The sequence below is a fragment of the Carassius gibelio genome, chromosome B4 (assembly GCF_023724105.1).
Source record: "Carassius gibelio isolate Cgi1373 ecotype wild population from Czech Republic chromosome B4, carGib1.2-hapl.c, whole genome shotgun sequence".
In the NCBI taxonomy this organism is placed as follows: Eukaryota; Metazoa; Chordata; class Actinopteri; order Cypriniformes; family Cyprinidae; genus Carassius; species Carassius gibelio.
The window spans coordinates 14,704,341-14,723,395 of record NC_068399.1 but is presented as its reverse complement, the minus strand read 5'-3'; the positions used below and the strand labels follow the sequence as shown (position 1 = coordinate 14,723,395).

Genomic DNA, 19,055 nt, shown 5'->3' with positions numbered 1-19,055 from the left:
TTCCTATCAGCCATGATTATTCTGTTTATTAAAAGGCTGTTTCTATTCATATTCACTATTTATGAGAAGCATAGATGTAAGAGGCTGAAAATTAGCTGAACACATACTTGTTTAAATAGTGACACTTAGCCTGCATTTTAAAATCTTTATTTGTATGTGGCAACATTTTTTATTTTTAAACCTTTATCTTTGCTCTAAAATAATTCTATGAATAAATCTCTGACAGAGACTATCACCCAATCACTGTGAGCATAGTTAGTAAGCACGCTGACATCATCCATGGCAAAGAGGTCAACCCCGCCCTTACTCTAAGCTTACTCTTTAGCCTTTATTTGATAAAGTTTTTATTTGGATAAATGTGTGGGTAAGCAGTCCAAATGAAGTTGGGTCTTGTGTTGGGGTAGTGCTAATGATTTCCTTTAGAGTACGAGGGATTTGTGGGTTTTAATGTGGCATAAAATAACTTATTATTTGTGTCAATGGATCTACAGTATATAAGCATCAGAAACATATTTGTTTGCATTTTATCTAGTGGTTTCACTAGAATGGTAAGGCAGCCGTGGAAAATCGATAGACTGCAGTGTGAGGAGAGAACATCGCTACTGTCACTTTCCACCACTGATGGCAACATTAAAAATAAATTCAGATCTCCCCTCGTTATAACAAGGATGCAGTGAAACTTCTGCTAGCTACTTGGATGTGCTGCTTCTTTTTTAGTCACATCTCAGTGAGCCATTTCACAGGGTGGTGGGGACAAAATTGGCCATGGCTAAAAGTGGTGGGGCCAATCTAAATGACACCTATGACTGTAACATTATAACCCCTTCAAAAACAAAATCTGAATTCCATGTCTCATTTTGGGGTGTCTGTCTTGGAAAATAGTTAAGGATGTGTCTGTGTACTACATAGGCCTACATGCACCCCAGTAGACATAACTGGGTCTCGGGTGTCCTCCTGGATAATCATCAAATGGATGCCTGTCACAATTGGCAGTGGCAAGTCACATGGGTCAGCAGGCTCTACAGCTCAATGCTCAAACTGCATTACAATCGCAATATCTCTGCTGTCATACACACTACTGCTCCTACACAGCTTTTAATCAAAGGCCACCGAGTTGTTGTCTCCATGTCCTGTGCTTGTTGTTACATATCGGGCCGTGAAAGCAATTAATAGACATGGATTGAATTTAATCCGGATAAAATGAAACACATGGATATGAAATATGTCACAGTGCCATCTGCAGCGGTTGCGCTGGGTGGCCTCATGATAGCAAGTAAACGCATTCTGGCTGCTTGTAGGTTAACATCATTCAACGCAGGCTGTGGTTCTATTACAATCATTGACCTTTTAAGGGGTGCTGTGCACAGGCATGTAATGAGAAATGCTAAACTGGGGTAAGCATAGATGACTGAACAAAAACGGCATGGAAATCACGCTGTTACTTACCAAATTCTACAATAATTTAAAAAAAAAAGGAAGAAGAAAAAGAAAAGAACATGTGATGCTATGTGTTTTCTGGGTGGTTGCTAAGTGGTTACTTATAAGCCAATTATACAAAGTACAAAGGGCTCAACCGTATGGGTTTCAGGTTATTTTTCGAGATCACAGAAGCCACAGTATTTGAGGCTTTTGAAGTAAATGAAGAACCTATTTTTTCTTATCCATTCTCATCTATAACTAGGGTACCGATACCTTGACTTCAATACCGGTTCCTTAACGATACTTTTCTCAATACCAATTTTATGAAACCCATTTTAACAAGATTACATTGCACATCAAGAGCACGAAGGAACAGAATATAACCAACATAATAAATCAGTACAAATAGTTTTAATATGTTCGAATAGTTTTCAGTTTCCACTTCTTTAGGCTATGTTTACACTGGTGCATTTTCCATTTTAAACGCATAGCGTTCAGAATCATAATTTCTTACATTTTCCAATAGTTTGCTGATTTCAGTGCTGTCTGCCTGAGTTGCCTCATTTTGTTTAAAGGAGAAATGCTAATCGGGTGTAGTGATTAGCTTGAAATAAAAGTGTACAAATAGTATATTTCAGCAACATTATATGGCCAAAACACACATAAGATCGCAATCAGAAGTGATTACAAACACACAGTGGTGGTTTAAAGTCAGTTTTGAGTAAAAGTTTAATATAAATCTTATTAATTGCTTTATGTAGCTTGATTGTACAGTGTGCATGAATGGTCACATTTTCTGAATGCAGTGGAAACGCAAGTATGCACTAAGATTGTGTTTGAAATGCCATTTTATTATGAAAGTGCATTATTGTGTAAGCGTAGCCTTATGCACACCAAAAATGAAATTAATATTCAATGGTGTTATCACTCTGTTTTACTTGCAGGATGTGTTTTGTGTCACTCAAAACATTGTGTAATACTCTCCTCCATTTGCTGATAAAGCTGGACTGTCAGACCTGATGTGTCAATAAATTCTTCATTGATTGGCTTGCATGAAAATGTATCATGTGAATTTTTCAACTTGCAAAGAAGACACAAATGAGGCATACAGTATTGTTCAAAATAATAGCAGTACAATGTGACTAACCAGAATAATCAAGGTTTTTAGTATATTTTTTATTGCTACGTGGCAAACAAGTTACCAGTAGGTTCAGTAGATTGTCAGAAAACAAACAAGACCCAGCATTCATGATATGCACGCTCTTAAGGCTGTGCGATTGGGCAATTAGTTGAAAGGGGTGTGTTCAAAAAAATAGCAGTGTCTACCTTTGACTGTACAAACTCAAAACTATTTTGTACAAACATTTTTTTTTCTGGGATTTAGCAATCCTGTGAATCACTAAACTAATATTTAGTTGTATGACCACAGTTTTTTAAAACTGCTAGACATCTGTGTGGCATGGAGTCAACCAACTTGTGGCACCTTTCAGCTGTTATTCCACTCCATGATTCTTTAACAACATTCCACAATTCATTCACATTTCTTGGTTTTGCTTCAGAAACAGCATTTTTGATATCACCCCACAAGTTCTCAATTGGATTAAGGTCTGGAGATTGGGCTGGCCACTCCATAACATTAATTTTGTTGGTTTGGAACCAAGACTTTGCCCGTTTACTAGTGTGTTTTGGGTCATTGTCTTGTTGAAACAACCATTTCAAGGGCATGTCCTCTTCAGCATAGGGCAACATGACCTCTTCAAGTATTTTAACATATGCAAACTGATCCATGATCCCTGGTATGCGATAAATAGGCCCAACACCATAGTAGGAGAAACATGCCCATATCATGATGCTTGCACCTCCATGCTTCACTGTCTTCACTGTGTACTGTGGCTTGAATTCAGAGTTTGGGGGTCGTCTCACAAACTGCCTGTGGCCCTTGGACCCAAAAAGAACAATTTTACTCTCATCAGTCCACAAAATGTTCCTCCATTTCTCTTTAGGCCAGTTGATGTGTTCTTTGGCAAATTGTAACCTCTTCTGCACATGCCTTTTTTTTAACAGAGGGACTTTGCGGGGGATTCTTGAAAATAGATTAGCTTCACACAGACGTCTTCTAACTGTCACAGTACTTACAGGTAACTCCAGACTGTCTTTGATCATCCTGGAGGTGATCATTGGCTGAGCCTTTGCCATTCTGGTTATTCTTCTATCCATTTTGATGGTTGTCTTCCGTTTTCTTCCACGTCTCTCTGGTTTTGCTCTCCATTTTAAGGCATTGGAGATCATTTTAGCTGAACAGCCTATCATTTTTTGCACCTCTTTATAGGTTTTCCCCTCTCTAATCAACTTTTTAATCAAAGTACGCTGTTCTTCTGAACAATGTCTTGAACGACCCATTTTCCTCAGCTTTCAAATGCATGTTCAACAAGTGTTGGCTTCATCCTTAAATAGGGGCCACCTGATTCACACCTGTTTCTTCACAAAATTGATGACCTCAGTGATTGAATGCCACACTGCTATTTTTTTGAACACACCCCTTTCAACTAATTCAACTAATTGCCCAATTGCACAGCCTTAAGAGCGTGCATATCATGAATGCTGGGTCTCATTTGTTTTCTGAGAATCTACTGAACCTACTGGTAACTTGTTTGCCACGTAGCAATAAAAAAAATATACGAAAAACCTTGATTATTCTGGTTAGTCACATTGTACTGCTATTATTTTGAACAATACTGTATATCGCTTGTTTCAAATGAGGCAATTCATATCGAACTCGATACCCAGTGAGACATTAAATTATTTGATGATAAAACTGCTGAATAATTTAAACTTTGAAGATCAATGTGATTGTTTTTTAAATTGGATCTTGAAAATACTTAACTGTGAGTAGAAGTAAACAAAAGGCTGACTAAGACCACTTGGCAATATGATGTCAAAGTTAACATTGGTAATTCATTCTCATTTTAATGCGACCCCATTTTCGGCAAGAACTGCAAAGAACGTAAACAAGGACATGGCAGCTTCCCAAACAGAAACAATGATGTAGAGCAGAATTGAAGGAGTGAAAGGAATGAGGGATGAAGAGTGAAGCCAGTCATGAAAGGAAACTGTAAGAGACAGGGATGTTGAATGACAAGTCATTCTTTCACAGCCACAAATATAAAAAAAAACATCTGAAACTAATTAACTGGTGAGGTAGACGGCAGACAAACGGGCATCAGGGACCATCATTGTGCCACTCGTGTCGTTTGTTTCGAGAGCTTGTCGGTAGGAACTGTCAGATTGCTGGCGCTTTATTGATTGGTGGGTAGGGATGCTGGGCATTCTCATGCTTACAGCCTCTGCATTATACAGGATGATTTACACGCTGAAGCAGCTGTTCATTCTGGCAACAGTTCAGACCTCACATAAGTAGTTTCAAAGCAACTCTAATGGACTCAAAGCTGGAACACGACCACAGCAAGGCAACATGGAGCTGATGTTGACCCACACTTTGCAGCGTGCTTTCGGTAAAACATACCGCAAAGTGTGGGACAACATCAGCGACATTCAGAAACACATCTTCTACTTATTATATATTAGATTTTTTTTTAAAGCAGTTTATATCTATTTTTTATATTATTGTAAGAGCATTTACATAAAGGATGTGTAACCTATTGGCAAATTTCCAAAATGCAAATTTCTAAGTGTTTGCTTTAACAGTTTATGAGCTTTCCCGAAATAAAACACTCTTTAAGGCATTTACATGACCTTTCTGGGTTATTAAGCAGAGATTATGTAAGACTGACACTCATTGTCAGTCTTTTCATGGCAAACAAGCTGCCTTTCTGTGCAAATTATATTTTAATTGTGTTATTTATTGAAAACAGTGTATTTAATTTAAAATATAAATTCTAGCATCCACACGTTTGTGATAAGAGCTTTGTTTTTTTGTTTGTTGTTGTTTTTTAAATCTCAACAATTTAGCAAGGATGTATTACAATTAATAAAAACTGACATTAAATAAATTTCTAATGTTACAAAAGAATTATATTTCAAATAAATGCTCTTTTGAACATTCTATTCATAATGGGTTTGCACAAAAATATTAAGCAATAATAAGAAATGTCACTGAAGACTGGAATTTTAGCTGAATAAATAACTTATTTATAAATAATGATAGTATATATGTGTGTGTGTGTGTGTGTGTACAGTATGTATGTGTATATATGTATACATATGCATATGTATATATGTGTGTATATATTTATATATATAGCCATAAATGTTCTATAAATGTAAAAATGTAAAAGAAAAAAAAAAAGTTGTTTTAAAGGATAATATTTCATAGTATTTCAGTTTTTTTTTCTGTTGATCAATTAAAATGCAACGTGAGCATAAAATACTAAGAAAAAAAAAACATTTGAATGGTAGTTTATGCCTTTTATCTTCTATTTAAAATATATGTTTGCGTATATTTCTTCTTGATCATGTTCATGTTGAGTGATAGTGTCAATGGTCCATTTGAGTCCGAAACTTGTGACAAACCGGAAGTTTGTCACAAGTTTCAAAAATTTTGAAACTTTGTCCATGTTTAGCATGGGAATCCAACTCTTTAACAGTGTAAAAAACTCAGTATGCATGAAATAGAATTCCTCTTTATTGCCTTTAAAGTCTGTAAAGAGATGGACCAATGAAACAGAGCGGGCATTACAAGCCTGTTTCGACTGCACTTATTGGAGTGTTTTTGAAGTTGCAACCAATGATCTGGATGAGCTCACGGAATCTGTAACATCATATATCAGTTTCTGTGAAGACATGTGCATCCCTACTAGGACTCATTTAACATTCAACAATGAAAAGCCATGGTTTACAGCAAAAACTCGTCATCTTCATCAGGCCAAAGAGGACGTCTACAAAAGGGAGGGCAGAGTCTTGTACAATAAGGCCAGAAACACTGAATAAGGATATTGGAATGGTCAACAGAGAAACTATGCTAAAAATCTAGAACGCCAATTTTCTGCCAACCCTGCATCTGTGTGGAAAGGCCTGAAAGACATCACCACCTACAAGACACCATCCTCCAGCATTGAGGCCAATCAACAACTTGCTGAAGACCTGAATGAGTTGTGATCCCCTGCCTGCCATCCAAGAACTGTATACATCCAGAGTGAGGAAAAGTGCTCAGAAAAACACTCTGGATCCCTCACATCCATGCCATCTCCTTTTTGAACATTTGCTATCTGATCGGCGTTACAGAGCACCAAATACCAGGACAGCCAGGCACAAGAACAGTTTCTTCCCCATGCAATCTCCCTCATGAACAATTAATGTTCTCCCATTGTGCAATTAAAGTATGTACAAAAACCTTATACTTATTAATCACTCTAAATCCAAGTACATCCCTACAACTTATTTTTTATTTTATTCTATTCTATTCCTATTCTATCTATAGCATCTATATAAATATATTTTTTGTGGTTTATTTATATTTATGCATAATTATTTTATTCACATCTTATTTTTTATATATCTGTGTTGCTGTTGGCTCTGTGTACTGGAAGCTTGTGACACTAAAACTAATTCCTTGTATGTGCAAACATACTTGACAATAAAGCTCTTTCCGACTTTTGACTTCTGACTTCTGACTTCTTCATGAATTCCCTCATTTATGTTAATACAAAATAAATAATTCAGTAGATCTTGGCATTCTTGTCCAAGTGCCAACAAAGGTGTTATTTATTCAACTGATAAAAGGTTGGGATTTTGTTTTCTTTTTTCCATTTGAGATTGTCTATCCATGCATTGTATTTCCACACCTGCCAGTCTGAAGTAATAGCTTTTAATCTGTGCATCAAAGCCTGGATAAAGAGCCTCTGAGGAGAGAGAGGATATGGATGAGAAGCTCTGTTTGTTCTCCCTTCCTCCATGGCTTTCTCTTTCTCATAGCTGTTGCTGCTGTGTGTACGCTGTGTTATCAATAACTTGGGCTTCACCGCTGACAAAGGCAAATCACTTTTTTCATTTTCACATTAAAAACACAAAAACGATCTATTCTCTGTGAGCTTGTCCATATGATTACTTTAAATAGTCACCTCAACAATCTGCTCTGCTTGGCAGCCACATGCTGCCCATTGAATAGCACAATCCGTCCTAGTATTCAATTAGCCAAATGTGTGCGCTCTGAAAAGAGTTTTCTGTTTGCTTTCAGGAGAATTCTGTGCGTCATTTTTAAAGGAATAGTTCATCCAAAAATGAAAAGACTGTTGTTGGTAAAATTCTCATGTTGTTCCATTTTTTATTTATTTTTCCTGTGGAGCACAAAAGGACAATTTTAAAGGAATTAATACATCAAGATCAGAAGGTTCATAAGTCATGTGACACCAAATGACAATAGTTTTCACAAATATATAAGAAAACAGGTTGTACAAGTTGTAATACACGATTCACATTGATTTTGGAGAACTACAGGGAAGAGGAAGATTTACAGTCATTGCATCCTAATATTCTGACTATATGTAGTATTAAAAAAAACAGGTTTTTAAAAGAGTAGTTCATCTGAATTCATTGTATTCAAAAAAGAGGTGAAAAATATCATACCATTATAACTTCTTTTCATACTGTATGTTTCACTTCAGAAAACAAAAAAAATATATAATAATAATAATAATAATATATATTTCTATATATATATATATATATATATATATATATATATATATATATATATATATATATTGTGACGAGTCAGCTGCCTCCTCCCTGATTGTCACCGGCACCCCGTCCTAAATCGCCGCCCTTCACCAGGCTCCCGACTGGAGTGGGTGTGTGAGGAGGGGCGCTGGACGAGTCAGGGCTGGCGGCGTGTGATGGGGCACACCTGATGTGAATGGAGCCTCATCCCCGCCGCTGTTTTAAAGCGCGTGCGGCCGCCGGACTCCGCCCCTTGCCTGGACCCTTCCTCAATGAACACTGCCCGACCTACACAAACCACGCAGCACGACGAGGACACCAGATTCCCTGTTATTTTGGACACTTTCCCCCTTTGGCCACTTTTATTCCCTGTTATTTTATGATTTCTGTTAATAAAAGCCTCTCCGAGGCCTGACGCCACGCCCACTGTGTCTGTCTTGTGCCCCTCCCGTGACACTGGTGGAGAATGCGGGCAGGCGGAGCCTAGACAGCGCAGTTGGGAAACATCTTGTGACGTCACTCCCTCTCGCTTGCAAATGTTCGTGAGAACCCGGACTGGGACGGAGGAAAACCGGGGACAGCCTCCCAACCACAAAAGGGTAAGTGACTTCTGTTATCGTCATTTTGCCCTGTGGTTGGTTGAGGCTGTCACTAAAACCCGGTTTCTCTGTCCCTGTTCCGGCGCGCTGCGAGAGGGAGGAATCCCCGCCCACTCCGACCGTTTGGAGTCTGGTTGAGGATGGTAGCACTCCCGTGTGGGTGGCGCCCTGGGGACGGGGATGTCGCTTGGGAAGGGGAATGTGACGAGTCAGCTGCCTCCTCCCTGATTGTCACCGGCACCCCGTCCTAAATCGCCGCCCTTCACCAGGCTCCCGACTGGAGTGGGTGTGTGAGGAGGGGCGCTGGACGAGTCAGGGCTGGCGGCGTGTGATGGGGCACACCTGATGTGAATGGAGCCTCATCCCCGCCGCTGTTTAAAAGCCCAACGCGCCTCTCCTCGGGAGACCGGTCTCTTCCCCGTGCATGCACACTGGTGTCCTCTTGGGTCCAGGAAGGGTGCGTTGAGGGAATCCCGCGCCACCAAGACGTGAGCTGCCGGACCCGCGATCCGGATGGGAACCGCACCCGTATACACTGCCGACGGGCCAGGATGCCGGGCCGTCCATCCCCTACCAGCGCCGCGGCCAACGAGAGAGACGCAGCCGCTAGGAGAAGCCGCCGCCCCTCGCGCCCCGGACCAAGGAGGGGAGCGCGTGCGGCTGCCGGACTCCACCCCTTGCCTGGACCCTTCCTCGATGAACACTGCCCGACCTACACAAACCCCGCAGCACGACGAGGACACCAGATTCCCTGTTATTTTGGACACTTTCCCCCTTTGGCCACTTTTATTCCCTGTGTTATTTTATGAATTCTGTTAATAAAAGCCTCTCCGAGGCCTGACGCCACGCCCACTGTGTCTGTCTTGTGCACGTGCGGTGACAATATACTTTCTTTATGATCAACTTATAGTGCTTTTTTGTCTTGTCTTGTTTGGAACAACATGAGGGTTAGTAAATAATGATATACTCAGATTTTATTTATTTTATTTTATTGATTTAATTTTTTTGGGGTGTGTACTATCCAGCGCTCTTCTCAAGCCCTTGCTCTACGGGCAGCATTTTTAGCCCATGCCCGAGACACCTGTGGTGTGAAGATGTCTGACTGCTCTGTATCCCAGTTCCACAGCACATTATGCAATTTAAGTAGCCTGCAAATGAACACGTAGGACGTCAGCTGTGAAACCAACCTGTCAATACCAAACTCGTCTTCCCCACTGAGAGAATGAGATTACCCAGCTGATCGTAAAATCAACCGGAGGAAATGACACTGGCTTTATGGGTTATTTCTTAATGCTTGCTGTTGAATCTATTGATTTTGCCATAAGAACATCTATGGTTTCCTCTCAGCTGTTTCTGCACATTATATTTATCAGGTTAAGCAGGCCATATCGTGTGACTTTTTTCACAAATTATTATTATTTATTAATGTTTTTACATTTTATTCTCAAAACAAAAAAAATATTTTAGCATTTGCCTTTAACAGTAATTTTTATTTATTGGATATTTGACAAATTATACTAAAACTTCAGCTTTTCTGGGTATGTTACCAAGATGGCGACTGAGCGAATCGACTTTCTTTTCAATATATATATTTTTGTTGTTGTTTAGTTTTTTTTTAATCCAGGAATGTGTAGATAAAAAATTATATATTCGTTTTTGTTGACCTCTGCTCTTTCATTTTCAGGTCTGAAGAACGCTGCTCCCTGTGACTTCAGTAAGAGAGAGAGTCTGAGGCCAGCTTCAGCAGCAAGCTACCTTGAGGTAAAGGTTAGTCTTTGTCCTGTGGCTTCAAAGACCAGACGTGAACACACACACAGACACGCATGCATCCGTTTGGTTTCATTAGAAATGCCAGGGGGCTGGAGAGGTTCCCTGTCCATTCACAGCCAAACACCTGCACGGCTTTCATCCCCTATCTGTCCACTCGGCCTTTATCAACTGCCACCCAGCCAACCACAGCACACACACACACGGCATCTAAACAAACCATAGACACCAGAGATGCCTCATGCACTGCTAATTCACACAACCGCAGGACACACAAGTCAAAATACCACACAAAACTTCTGTGCACACCAAGTGCTCACTCTCACACATCTTGCTGAAAAGACCATATTAAGCCCTATTCGGAAGGTAATTGCTTCTCATGGGGATGTAAGTGATTTTCACCATTTACAGGGGGTAGTCTGTGATTTAGATGCAGTCTGAATCCAGAATGCCGGTGTTTATCTCTCACCACCTCTGTAAAAACCCCCGGCTGAATTACTTACTTGTTTTTGTCAAACACCAAGGTCATGTGGTAATTTAACTGCCATCTAAATCCACATCTTTGAGTTTATGAGAAGAAATTGATTCAAAATGCAGTGTTTAAACCCTTTTTGAGTACTCCCGAACACCGTAAGGCAACTGTTGTACTTCAGTGTTCATACAGTACTTCATTTGCATACATATTTATTTCTGAAACATTGGAAAGTATTTAACAGAACAATAATTCGTAACTGCTCCACCACAGCGAATGGGAGCAGAAAAAGAAGAAACGCACGTAAACATTCAAAACGGATATTTATTATGGCAGCAGCAGGTATTTAGTACAATTTTAAACTGTGTATTATAAACGGATATATACATAACTATATCGCACATAATTATACAACCATAGCACATCTATTTTCCTATTTCTAAACAGGAGATTTAAATAATCAAATAATAATTAGGATTCTATATATTATTAAATGTTCTTGTAATAATAATAATAATACATTTTACATAATAATGAGTATTGAAAAAATGTACACAATAAGAAAAGAAAATACATTTTATTTACAGCAGATAATCATGTGACTGACCATGTGAGCAACGTGCTCCCGGTTCATAGGATGACAGAAATCACTCCTCCACTGTGTATAAATGGCTATCCGAGTCCATGAGTTTTATCACTGAGGTGATGTGAAATTCATTTGACCATTTTACCATTATTTTAATCCATATGATTACTGTCTGAATCTGGCTTTAGACCAGAATTAACTTTAACAGGGCCCTAACCAAGCATGATCTGACGTGGCTGCAAACAAAATTTATTTTATATTTACCTACACCAAAAAATTCTGAACATGTTGAGATAAAACACTACAAATGCTATTTTTGTAACTTTTCAATTGTTATTTTGACAAATGTTATTGAAAAGTAAGCTTGACAAGCAGTTTTTGGAGCCTTTCCTGGGAATTTTATTAAAATGGTGACAGAATTGACAAGGTTTTTTTTTTTTAGTTTAGTTTATGTGAAGAATCTATCAGTGTATAAAATGATATTTTCTAACAAATACTGTATCACTATTAGTCTTCATATATTTTCCATGTTAAAGGGGTCATATGATGTTACTAAAAGAACAGTATTTTGTGTATTTGGTGTAATGAATGTGTTTTTGTGGTTTAAGGTAAAAAACAAAACAAAACAAAAAACATAATTTTTAAAATACTGTACATTATTGTTTCTCCTCCATGCCCTGCCTTTATGAAATGCTTTGATTTTTTCAAAGCTTATCGATCTAAAAAAGTGAGGTGTGCTCTGATTGGCCAGCTATCCAGTGCATTGTGATTGGCCGAATGCCTTAAGCGTGTGATGGAAATGTAATGCCCTTCACCAATGAATTATACTTTCTTTGTACAAGTTGCATTGCATATTGCTCAGTGTAAACATAAAATCATGTCTTTGTGATTGGCTTGAGTGAGGAAAGGCCGATGGCTAGAGTGAGGAATGGCCGGGCGGATTCTACGAAGAAGCGTCCGTTGGGCTTGCGGCAACCACACGTGACGACCCAGGGCTAGAATCCACTTTGTCCACGGTGAAAGCCGATCCAGCGATCCGCAGTGCGAAGTAGATTTATTTCCTCAGCAACCAGCACGGATCAGCTCTAGGCATGACAAAGAGGATATCACCCTCTTTTTTTTTTTTAATTGCATCATATGACCCCTTTAAACGTTCTTCTAAATGTTCTTGAAAAGTATCACCTAAGTCATTAAAGCATACTATCATGACACATAACCATGCTCTTGACCAGCAGAACTCAACTGACCAAGTTATTCTTGGTGGTTAAGATAGTCAACCTGTGTCCCCTAAACATATTCTGTTGACTGGTGTTTTCAACAGTGCACACATCAAGAGATCCACCTGGTTCAAATACCTCATTTTGAGTCACTGAGGAAATCAATACATGCTCCAAATAATATAAAAACAGTGCTCTGCCTCTGTCAATCTGTCATTCACGATCAATATGTCAAATGTTAAGGCTGCAACCCAATTTCTAAGCAGCCTATTTCACTCATGTGGGAGGTGTCGGAGTGATAAGGTTTGTGTGACTTAGCTATCCATTTCCCCTTCATGGGTTAAAGAGTTTGACTAATGCATTATTGATTTCGCTCTCTGGATGGAGAAGACACAAACACACCTTATTGAAATATGGATAGTCAAGCCGTCGAGAAAATATTAAAGTCCTCAGGGGGAGGGGGAAGTCAACATTAAGCTGGATTTGACCCTACTGCATCAACAAATGAAAAAAAAAAACACTTTGTATTGATAAAGGGAGGGATTTCAGCAGTTTTTAAAGCCGTTTAATGTCAACATTTGTGCGGTTTTCTGTTCTTTTCATTTCTGTACACAGCGTGTTGTCCTTCAAAGTTTCAAATTGAGTAGGTAGAAAAGCCCACACAGTCTGCAAGGACACTGTGAGGTCAAACTATATAGGTGTTCAAAAAAGGTCAGAAGAGCTGCAAAAACACACACAGATTTTAACTGTGCATATATTTAGTTAACACTGTCATACTTATGTACACCAGTAGGGTTTGGTTGTGATTAGTCACACTGTACGCCGTGTACAGCTGGCCTGGTTAAGGAAGCTGAGTAGCCATTTGGGGGAGGCATTGTGTTTGATTCAGTCCTTGTTAAAATGCTATTTTGTTTTGAGCGCAAGGGGCTCTGCACCTCCAGGCAAGTGCGGAAGGACTCGGAGCGTGGTCTCAGAGCCGGATTGGCGCGAACAGTCCAATTTTTCATCATTAATGGTCATGACATATCTAAAGTGGCAGAGCGTGGGCTTGAAGGAGAACAGTGGATGCTTCAACTGGGCAGGGAACTCTCATGCCGCCACATTTGTCCCTGCAGGGTCTTCTGCACAGCCGTGATGACAACATAATTCTCTGCTGGCTATTACAGCTGATGAGGTTAAAACAAGTGCTCATGGTTGATCTTACACATATCTCTTACTTTCCTTTAACATTCTAGATCTAAATAAATATTGGTAGCAGTATAGCATTAAACTAGCTGCCAGGGTTGTGCAAGATTCAACCAAATGCCTTTTATCCCTTGTGGAAAAAGATGTACACTTCTTTAGTATACAAATTATGGTAGTCAACACAAACAAACTATGTGCAATCCTTTAAAAAAATACATATAATTAAAACATAATGCTTTAAAATGCATTTTAAGTTAAAAGCACATTTCACCCAAAATGTTGAATTACCCCATGATTGACTCACCCTCAAGCCATCTTAGGTGTATATGACTTTCTTTTTTTAAATGAATACAATCAGTTAAAACACATCTCTTACAAAGCTTAATAATGGCAGTGAATGGTGGTCGAGATTATGAAGCTCAATAAAGTGCATGCATCCATCATAAAAAGGCTCTGGAGGTTAATAAAGGCTTTCTGAATTGAATCAATGCGTTTGTGTAAAAAAACAAAAAAAACAATCTATATTTAAACCTATAAACCATAATTTATAGCTTCCCCTAGATGTTGATGTGTGTTGTTAGTACTGCCAAATAACTAATTGAAACCATGAAAAGTTTCACCTTGAGTCAAGGTTTTTGCCACTGCCATTAGATAGATGCATCTACATACGCACTCAGCTCTGCTGTATCTGCTTAGTGAACTCACATATCATTGTTTGTCTGTGGTTATAGTAAATCTAGGGCAGGCAGAACACCTCCCAGACTCTCAGCACATGATGTTAGCACAATTCATCTGTCATCCCCCAACCCTAAAAACCATCTGCCTTAGAGGCAGCAACAGCCTCACAAACACCTCTCAACCTTCCTGCCTCCATACATGTGAATATCACACTCTATAAAAAACAGCTGTCGCTTGCAGTATAGGCGAACAATCACTTCATTTAAATGTTGGGTGCTTTGTGTACTATGAGGCCTCTACTTTATCAAATATCTTGGGCACCTATTTTGCTGAGTATGCAGTAGGTAATAGCTTAACTGTAAGATGGTTACGTCAACAAAAATTAACATGAAGCATTTGCAACCCATTTTGCTTTGGTAATGTGAAAAAAAAAAACCGGTTCACGCCAAGATTGTATTTGGTTTGAATACTCAGTGCAATAATCATTTCAATTTATAATAAATGGGGTCAATTTTGATTTAATGTGGACTTCAGCAAAAATCTAGTGTTATTGATCCTTTCAGCAATAACCTACTTACATGTTTAAGCACGTTTTTCCATTATGAAGGTTTCCGCACACGACTGTTGTGTTTTACAAGGAATCTATCGATGTCCCGTTGCTGTGGGAAAAGGCAATTTGTTTAGGCATTGTGATGTATTACCAAGGCCTGACTGTGTTGTTGGGTCATTAGTTTACTTAATACTGGATCCCGGGGAGTGCTAAAATACTGTGTTCTCTCACACATGCATCACCTACTGCATGCATGTGTGTGCTACCGGCCACTATTTTGCCCTTTCTTGTACAAAAGCCTTTGGGAAAGCGGAAAACCAATATATGCTTTGTAGACTTACAAAGCATATATTGGACTTTAACCTGGTAGCTTTAATCATCTCGGACTGACAGGCAATTAAAGACATGGCATGCATTTTATTATTACTGTCAGGTAAAGAGAACAGAGGTTATTCCATTCCATCACCTAGTTCACTGCTGTGGAAAGGCAATTTTTTTAGCAATTTTGTAAGTTCATATGAAGATGAATGAATATTGGTAGTGTTAAAAGTCCAAACTTTAATTTTCAAAGTTTCAGCACTTATTTATAATAATAACTATTATTGTTTTGTTTGAAGCTTCTTTATTCACTCATTCAAAAATGAACATTCTTTTTGCATTTACTAAACATTTGCACTTGTTATTTCAAATTTTTACCTCTTTTTACTCAAACTATCATAATTTCTAGTTGGCTAGAAGAAAATTTGGAGACTATTTTAATGGTACATCTACGATCCTTTGTACATTTGATCATTTTTGGTCATTGAATATTAGTCCGGTCATTCTTCAGAACGTCTCCTTTTGTTTTCCATGGAAGAAAAAAAAGTCATAAATAATATATGACAGTCAGCTGCATAAATTGTTCTCTTTGTGGGAAAGAATCAATAGTGATTACTGATTCAATTAAACTTCTGACAGATCTAGTTAAAGTTAGATTATATTACACTATCAATGAAAAGTTTGGGGTTCATCTTTTCCCCCCAATCTTCCTATGTTACATTAATGGATGCATTATTGTGTGGGTTGCTCTCTCTCTCGTCCATTGCTCCAGGTTCCATCAGTTTTCTGTCTTTTTCAGGCCCTCTCTTTCTTCTCATAACTCTCTCTTTGTGTTTCATCACAGTGCAGCACTTTGAATTTAAAAATGTTTTTTTTTTGCTTTGACGCAACTATATGCGCATTTCATTCCTAGAGGCCTTCAGTCCTCCAACACTCGAATGGACGTCACTCTTGAGGAATGTTTTCAGATCAATCGACTTCAAGGCTACAGTTGAAGTAACTCCAGAATTCAGAGGGCTGATTCTTATCCACCGCTTCATTACTTTGACCAGATTTAACCGGATGATGCAGCAGTTTTATACATGATAATTCAATTATCAGAGTCTTGACAAACACATTTAATGAGTGCTCTCCAAAGCTGACCTGATCCTCGGCCCAATCCACAGCGCTGATCCTGCTGTACAGACCCACACACAAATATAGCCTCATCTGTCCAGACTGAGTATTTTATGCCAGTTTGTGCTTAATAATTGAATCAGTGACATAACACCTTTTTTTAATTCCCAGATCTTTTTACTTATTCAAAAGTACATAAAAATGCAATTCAGAGCTACAATGAGTTGTATAACCCCTCGTCTAGAATTAGCTTTTCTTATTTCTGATTTATGTTCACTTTGTTCTTTTTGGGGAGAACGTAAGTACTGCGGTTCAACGAACATGAAATGACCCCTGCAGTCTCTCATAAAAGTGTGTGATTTTGTTAAGTTTCTTAAAATTTGTTTTTATGACAAGGCTAGGTCAAATGTCATCTGGTGGGACTCCCTAATAAAGAATAATAATTCATGATATGTTAGAGAAATTAACTTAAACATGAAGTTTTATCATTAAATGTAAACATTAAGCCTTTTAAAAACATTTTCAAAACCATTTGAGACCAACATGAATAAAATGTGTTTTATCTATTTATTTATTTAGTTTATTGTGATGGTTTATTTGTCATTAAGCTATATATAATTTAAAATGTGTAGAACAAATACGAAGGGCCACTATGCATGATTGGATATAAACAAGAGCCATTGTTTGCAGTACCATTGTGGAGTTCCCCTTTGAGGTCGTTGGGGTCAATTTGGGGCTATGAAAAAGTCTTAATTGCTTACCCTGAGTGGAATGGTCGATGAGGTGGCTCTTGTAGATGATAAATCACAGCAGCTCACATCAACTCTCTGATGCCTTCATTAAATTACTCCCAGTGGGACATCTCCATCAGACTTCCTCGCCAACGTGGGGAGCACAGGTGCTTACTAGATGCAAAATGCAAAACCAGGATGGACAACTGCAAAATGGCAGCATCTGGGTTTACACATCTCCAACCTACCCAGACTAGATCGGCATTAATTAAGTAAGAGAGCCAAGGATTGGAAGTGCGAAGTATGATTACAATGGACGTCCAGGACGTCTCCTCTCTCACACTTCATTACCATCCCAGCATCTGCAGCGTGTCCTCCTCTTCTGTCAGAAACAATGGCCTCCACAGGTGTCAGGAGGAGAAGAGAGGGGGTGTGCGCACATGTTTGTGTGTTTGCATCTAGTTTGCTAGTGTTCATCAGCGACGACTCTGAAATGAACACCTGTGTTCACCGAAGAAAACATGGAGGATGCCCAGGCATCCACAGAAAGATAGAAAGAGACAGTGAGGAGATGATGAAAATAAAGCTGTTTCGCTTGAGTCTGTCAGGTTGATGCTCCTGGCAAACTGGAAGCATAATTAAACTATCAGAGGTAATTAAGAGAGGTTTCTCTGCCTAAAATGCGTTTAAAATCTCCTGCATTTTATCTGCTCCAGATCCGCACGCAAACACACTCAGCTCAGCTCAGCTATCAATTCAGCTCATTTGAAACTTATTATAATTGTGTTAGTTTTGCCAGTTTTAAAATTATGTCTACAAAATCATGTAAAGCCGCCTTGGAACAAACTTATGAATGTATTTCGTGTGACACCCAACTGTTTTAAGAAACAAACGAAGGGGTGAGGATCAATTTTATTCTCGTAATTAAACCTACACTTGCGACAAAATGTAAAAGCACATCTCTCAAAGGCTTCCATTCATTAGCAGTGGCCTAATGGGTGTATTGTTCAACCAAGAGTGGGTATACTGTATGGAAGTTGAGAACAGGCAAGCACTCACATTAATGATGCTCAGTGGGTGCATCCAGTTCTCACAGCTTAAAGTACCCTTGACCTTTTGTTGGGCTGAGAGTCCTTGCTCAGGAGACATGCTTTGATCAAGGCCTTCCCTCCATTTGCACTCCATTTTTCTGTGCAGTCTTCGTCTTGGTCTTTCTGCAGTTGTAGACATACTATTATTTTATTTTTCAAGGAGAGACTCATTTTGTGGTTGTATATTCAAGGAGGGGTAAAATCCTTTCAGCATCTGGGGTCTCATTTATAAAACTTTCCATATATTTCATACTAAAAGTTTATGTAGGCACAAAAGCTACATTTTGCGTACACACAAAAGTGTTCAGATTTATAAAATCCGACGCCAGAACCTGCGCAAAAATCCCTTATAAATCCAAGTCAGGGGAAGATTGTGCATACATATATCTCCACCCCAACTCTTCCCCGAGACCACCATATGGATTTTACAATGTCTAGTTTTACTATGCATAACCTCATCTGCATATCATTTCTATGCATTTTCCAATCCACGTCAAAGGTGTAAGACATTAAAGGTGCCATATGTAAAAATTGAGGTAAAAATGTCCATAACATGACCTACACGCATCAAAAGAATGAGAAGAAATAAGGGTGATGATGTCATTAAAAAAAATTCAATTTATAGTGCTGCAGAGATATCAACTTTAATTA

General features: G+C 38.8%; 1 protein-coding gene across 6 annotated transcripts in view; it reads left to right on the top strand.

Moving 5' to 3' along the window:
• Positions 1–19,055, top strand: part of LOC127956611 (synaptotagmin-1-like) — a 210,564-nt gene that overhangs the window by 94,749 nt on the left and 96,760 nt on the right. For 4 of the 6 annotated variants that reach the window (XM_052554662.1, XM_052554667.1, XM_052554661.1 and 1 more), the window contains exon 3: positions 10,378–10,454. The gene's annotated coding sequence lies outside the window, so the exon portion shown is untranslated. Of the gene's footprint in view, positions 1–10,377; positions 10,461–19,055 lie in introns of all 6 variants that reach the window. The other 2 variants (XM_052554666.1, XM_052554663.1) reach the window with 1 other exon arrangement.